Consider the following 6,246-nt stretch of genomic DNA (forward strand, 5'->3'; position numbering starts at 1 on the left):
CAGCCAGTTAAATTCTTTAGTTACATTTTTTACATTACCAAACAACATGGTCGATATCATGATATCCTGAACCACAATTACAAAAATTGTTAGTAGCAACACCTACACGATAAAAACGTGAATTGAGCACCAATTGATTGGACAACAACCTGACAATCAATCTTATAAAATTTCTATCAACGTTTAACCTTTGAGCCAGGCTCTCGTCAAATCTTTGGGGAGAATAGAGTAAAACCATCCAAGATCATCTCCAAAATAATTCCAAGATCTTGCCTCCATTGATTCTGCCAACTGATAAATGCCTATTATCGAAAAATGGAGAATAATTCATAATATGAATTACAATGTGAGCTAACGCCCGTATGTAGTCAACAAGTAAAATTAGAGGAAAATTTAGTCCATTGAATTATGTTTTGTAGTTTTTTTTTCGTCCCTTTCCGAAAATAGTCAATTTTTTAAATTTATACATTACATTGAATTAAATATTTTAAACCGAATCAAGAACAATACACTTGTGATTTTAATGAAAATATCTTCCTGTTTCATATGCATTCTGGTAATGCTATGACCGATCACGAAACCTATATTATATAAAGACATACATTTTACATGTTATGTATAGCCTATCAGAATGTTGGACACAATGATTTATTTGAGGCAAATATAGCAAATTTACCCTACCTATGGTCATTTTTCTTTATTCATTGCTTTCACCCTCCTCTGTGCTGGATAATAATGAATTATTGTTTTCGTTCTTGACTGCAAACAAAGACGGAGGAATAAAAAACAAGAAACAACTAACTTCAAATGGTGTACAATGCATTACTTTTTTACGAGTTCCCAACAGCAAGATGAAATTAATTTCATCTTCCAAAGTTTTGGCGCTGTTTGTACTGCAGCACAATTCATCACCGCACACGCGCTGCAACTTGTGAGGAACCTGGGGTTATTTACGATCTTGATTAAATTGTTACTCACGGCGCGCTCACTTGCTTGCTAGCAGGGACGTGACGAAATTCTACACCCTGTACCATGGTTAGAGATTCCTCAACCGAAGCCACTTTCTTTCGCACCTACTAATGAGCGACGACTCATCACATTAATTAGCTTTTAATCAGCAAAAGTGTCATAAAATTAAAATTTTAATTGCAATCGCCCACAAGAGACACATCTCGCCACCGTGGAAAACCGCGGGGGCATGACGCGAGGTTAATTTTTGTATTTATTTATTCCAAACTTTTCCTGCGCTTCTCAAGACGTTTGTACCCCTGGCCCCGAGCAGACGACAAAGTCTCGGCCCGATCCTGTCGTGTTGAGGGGTGTCAAGTTACAAACTTTTTCCGTCTTCAAATTTGAGTGCGCTCGGGTGGGGGTGGAACCGTGGCGTATCGAAGCGAAGGGCTACTTTAATTTTATGAGCTGGCAAACAATCGCGCTTGCTCACTTCCACTCCGTATAATCATTAGTTATGCATTAAAAATTTGTCGCAGTGGCGGCGGTGACGACAAAAGTTGACTTCCTCCTGAAGACGGGCCGAAAACAATATTGGCGTTTGTACAATTTAAAATAATCACCAAACACAATGGCTACTGCGAGTCGGGAAAAGATACGGAGTTCCCCCTATTCGGCAGCAGGGGGGGGGGACATTCGGAAACGCACCATCAAATCTCGCAGGAGAGCTATCTTTTATTGGTCAAACCACTGTCGAACTTCGAAAGAGCAGTAACAGAAAGAGGGAAAAAAAAGAATATGGCGAGTGAGTGTCGGAATATAAATGTTGGATTTATAATTTTCAAATTAGATTACGGATGAGAAAAATGAGACCGAATCCTCCCACGCGCTAGAGCAAAAAACAATAAAATATGATCGCCATACAGCTACATACAAATTTGATGCCAGAATTGGAGAGTAGCCTCCATCATTGAGAGGAGTTTGATACGGGGGTAAGAATCGAGTTGAACACCATTTGATAGAGTGTACGATTACGTCTCAGCTACATTACTGAGGCCGATTGGCCTGATTTCAGAGACAGGGCTATGGTGAGGTTGATCCGCTAATCTTCTCTGAAGTTGCAACTAGTTAACTGTGGAATAAAGGGTGTGTCACATCAAATTGCATCACGGAAAAAACGCTCTAGAAATTTAATTTTTAGGAATTATATCTTCAGCTTTCGCTTATAATCAGATAAGAGTGTATAGATCACGTTGGCCATGCTTCACTGTCAATTTTTCGTAAATTTGGAAAAATATCGTCGAACGAAAAATAGCGTCGTGAATTAATCCTGTGCACTCATTTCGAGAATCCGGAGTTGTCACATCGGGACATCGGTAAGATGCTGGGAATCGTGAAATCCACGGTCAGCAGAGTACTAAAACGATACTTCGAGAACCTAACCATCGACCGGAAGGTGAAGAACGGCAAAAATGGATGCTCCGTCAGTGAAAAAGATCACAAGCGCGTAGTTAAGCAGTTTAGACGTGATCCGAGAAGTTCGGTCCGGGATGTCGCCAATAAGCTGAATTTGTCAATTTCATTCGTCCAGCGGACCAAGCAGCGGGAGGGCCTGCGTACATACAAGGTTCAGAAGGCTCCTAACCACGACGAAAGGCAAAACATGTTGGGGAAGACGCGAGCCCGGAAGCTGTACACCGAAATGCTGTCGAAGCCGCATTGCCTGGTAATGGACGACGAAACCTACGTCAAAGCGGACTTTCGTCAGCTGCCGGGCCTGTTGTTCTTCTCCGCAGAGGACAAATTCAGCGTTCCGGAGGAGATTCGCAAGCAGAAACTATCCAAGTTTGCCAAAAAGTACATGGTGTGGCAAGCGATCTGCTCTTGCGGAAAGCGGAGCGCCCCTCTTCGTGATGACCGGCACGGTAAACGGTCAGGTTTACCTTAAGGAGTGCCTACAGAAGCGCTTACTACCACTATTGAAGCAGCACGAGGGCCCGACCATCTTCTGGCCGGATCTCGCTTCGTGCCACTATTCAAAGGACGTGTTGGAGTGGTACGAAGCCAACGGGGTCACCTTCGTGCCAAAGGAAATGAACCCGCCCAACGCGCCGGAGCTTCGCCCAATAGAGAAATATTGGGCGATTATGAAGCAGGCCCTCCGGAAGAACCCAAAAGTTCAAAAAAAACTACAACCTGACGTTGTACAGAACCTTATGGACGGGGTAAAGAGGAAGGTGCGAGCATACGGGCTTGGGCTCGAAGTATGAATAAAAAGAAAATGCCAAAAGTTGTTTAATAGTTTTTATTTTACTGTCTAAAATTTTCAAAAGGATCGGTCTACTGGGCGAATTTCTACAGCGTTTCTTCCGTGATGCAATTTGATGTGACACACCCTTTATATCAGAACTTAACTAGTTGGGATGATGCCCATTCGCCCTAACGCATTGAGCTTCGTGTTCCGTGAGCGTTGAGCGAAATATAGAATAACTAGCTGTCCCGGCAAACGTTGATCTGCCATTTAAATTGTTTCTAGAGAATATTTTGATTACAACGATTACAACGATAGTTGGTATGATGTTTCATTTTCATTATGCACGGATAAATTTATAACTCCTGGGTCTCGTTCATGAATTGGGGAACCTATGATACGCCAGACAACAATGGAGCTGATGTATCGTTCTTATTTGGAACCGCATTACTTCGTTGTTCAATTTTCAATTTCAATGTCTTCATTGTTGATGTTTGTGAACGACATTATCAGTATTTATTCGTTGCTATATTTAATACCCGCCTACGCTTGTGATCGTGTCGTTGGGAAATGCTTTGTACATATTCCATCTACCATGCAAGACATTAAAGGTTTCGAATTACCGCATGGACCATACATCATGTTGGTGGCAACAATATCGAACAGTTAATCATATTCCGGAATGCGATTGGTTTGAAACTCGATCGAATTTCACGATCACTCGATGTCGTTTAAAACCATACTTAATACATTTTTTTTGTATAAAAAAAATGATTTTTTTTGTATAAAAAAAATGTACAACAAAACTTTATACATAATATAAAATCATCGTCAGACTCAATTTTCATTCAAGATTTATTCCCCAATTGCAGAGAATGTGTTGCTTTTTCACATCGAACATATTTTTGATGTGTAGAAGCAACTTTCATTTCATGGTTTAAAGCGTGTTTATTCATCCTGAATATCCATTTTACATTTTTGCTTCACCGAAATGGACCACGGAGATCAATGGTATCTATGTCGAAATGCGTCGCAGGGTTGACACATTTGCACAACTCGATTGGACTTGAGTCGAACGGATTTGTTGATTAGGTCGTAGGAATCGCAGTCGATCCCTCTCTACCTTTGCGACCATGAATTGTTGGTACAGCTCACGACATCATATAATCACATCATACAATACACATAAAATACATCGAGTGCACTCATTTATTTTATTCGTCTGATATAACTATTCATAAATATTATTTCAAAATGATGTTCATAATGAATGGAGTACCTGTGGCTGGATGACGTTCTCTAATGTTTGTGCAATATTTATCTTGTTCTTTCAGAACGGTCGGGCATTTTTCGTCAAAGATATTTATTCTGATTTGCATTGTGGTCACACATAGTGATCCCCGATAATCGTTCGATTAATCGATTAATCGAATACTTCCTACAGAAATCGATTATAAATCGAACGAATACTGCACAACTAATAATCGAAGCGAACGAATAATCTACGTCGATTAATCGATCCAAACCCTGAGCAAAAGAAACGTACGGCCGCTGTAGTTTTATCCTGAAAATCAATCATTATATTTGACGCTCTCCTAAACTCCTAAAAGAAGCTCAATGCCGTCGATGCGAAATGAGCTTCGTTTACGAGTTTAGGGGAGCGTAAAAGATAATAATTGATTTTCAGGCGGAATGAACACTTTTTTGATTCCAGATGGCTTTCTAACAAATGAGAAATATTAGTCTAACGAATTATTTCTCTCAGTGTGACGATTAATCGATTAATAGATTATTTGGAGCGATTAATCGTATCGAATAACAAACTGCTGAAAAGTATTCGATTAGTGGATGAACGATTAGTTTCAAAAATCGGGGATCACTAGTCACACACATTCTAGAAATTGTCACTCAGAATGCATTCAAGGTGTGTTATTAGGTATAGAAATATCAACTAAGTACTATTAAAGATGATGCAAGTAATACTACGATGAGATGAAGAAGAACATAGAGAGAGTCGTATGAACGATGTGCGTTAACGATGAATTCCAGATTATTGTTTTTTCTTCGAACCTCAATTTCTCGCGTCATTGTGCAGACACCTTCTATGATTTCAGTAACGCTTTAAAATTTGAATATTGAATTTGAATATTGTATTGTTGTAATCGCGATTAAAAATAGGGTATGGGTGTTTAAATTTGTGGTACTATGTATTGTTTGAAGCAAAATTTAAAAAAAAATATTCAGATTTTTTTTCTGCATATAGGTACAGGTCGGATATTATATACACGCTCGATTATATACAGACTCGATTATATGTGATTCTATTATATACAATTTTGGACTCGATTATATACAGTTTGAAAAAATATATTTTTTTATATTTCAAATACGACTTATTTCAAGAAGAAATGTAACCTTTCAACGTTAAGGTGTAATTTAACTGGCTATTATATGTACATTGGAGTAAAAATCGTGATTTTTGAAGATTTTGCTTGAATTTTCTCCAAGAACTGTTTATATCGATATTGCAGCCAAATTAAGAACGATAGAAGTTGGGTGTCAAAGAACAAATTGTAGAGCGGTTAAAAAGCTTCATTTTAATTGATAAAACAATCTAGTTTAATACAATTTTTTAGGATGAAATTAATAATAACACATTAAAAATTATTAACTTTTATGCTTTTCACTTCCAAAATGTTATTAATATCCACTAATTTAGATGTTCCACTACTAAAGGGTGTGTCACATCAAATTGCCTCACGGAAAAAACGCTGTAGAAATTTTATTTTTAGGAATTATATCTTCAGCTTTCGCTTATAATCAGATAAGAGTGTATAGATCACGTTGGCCATGCTTCACTGTCAATTTTTCGTAAATTGGGAAAAATGTCGTCGAACGAAAAAGAGCGTCGTGAATTAATCCTGTGCACTCATTTCGAGAATCCGGAGTTGTCACATCGGGACATCGGTAAGATGCTGGGAATCGTCCAATCCACGGTCAGCAGAGTACTAAAACGATACTTCGAGAACCTAACCATCGACCGG

The sequence above is a fragment of the Toxorhynchites rutilus genome, chromosome 2 (assembly GCF_029784135.1).
Source record: "Toxorhynchites rutilus septentrionalis strain SRP chromosome 2, ASM2978413v1, whole genome shotgun sequence".
NCBI classification, from domain to species: domain Eukaryota; kingdom Metazoa; phylum Arthropoda; class Insecta; order Diptera; family Culicidae; genus Toxorhynchites; species Toxorhynchites rutilus.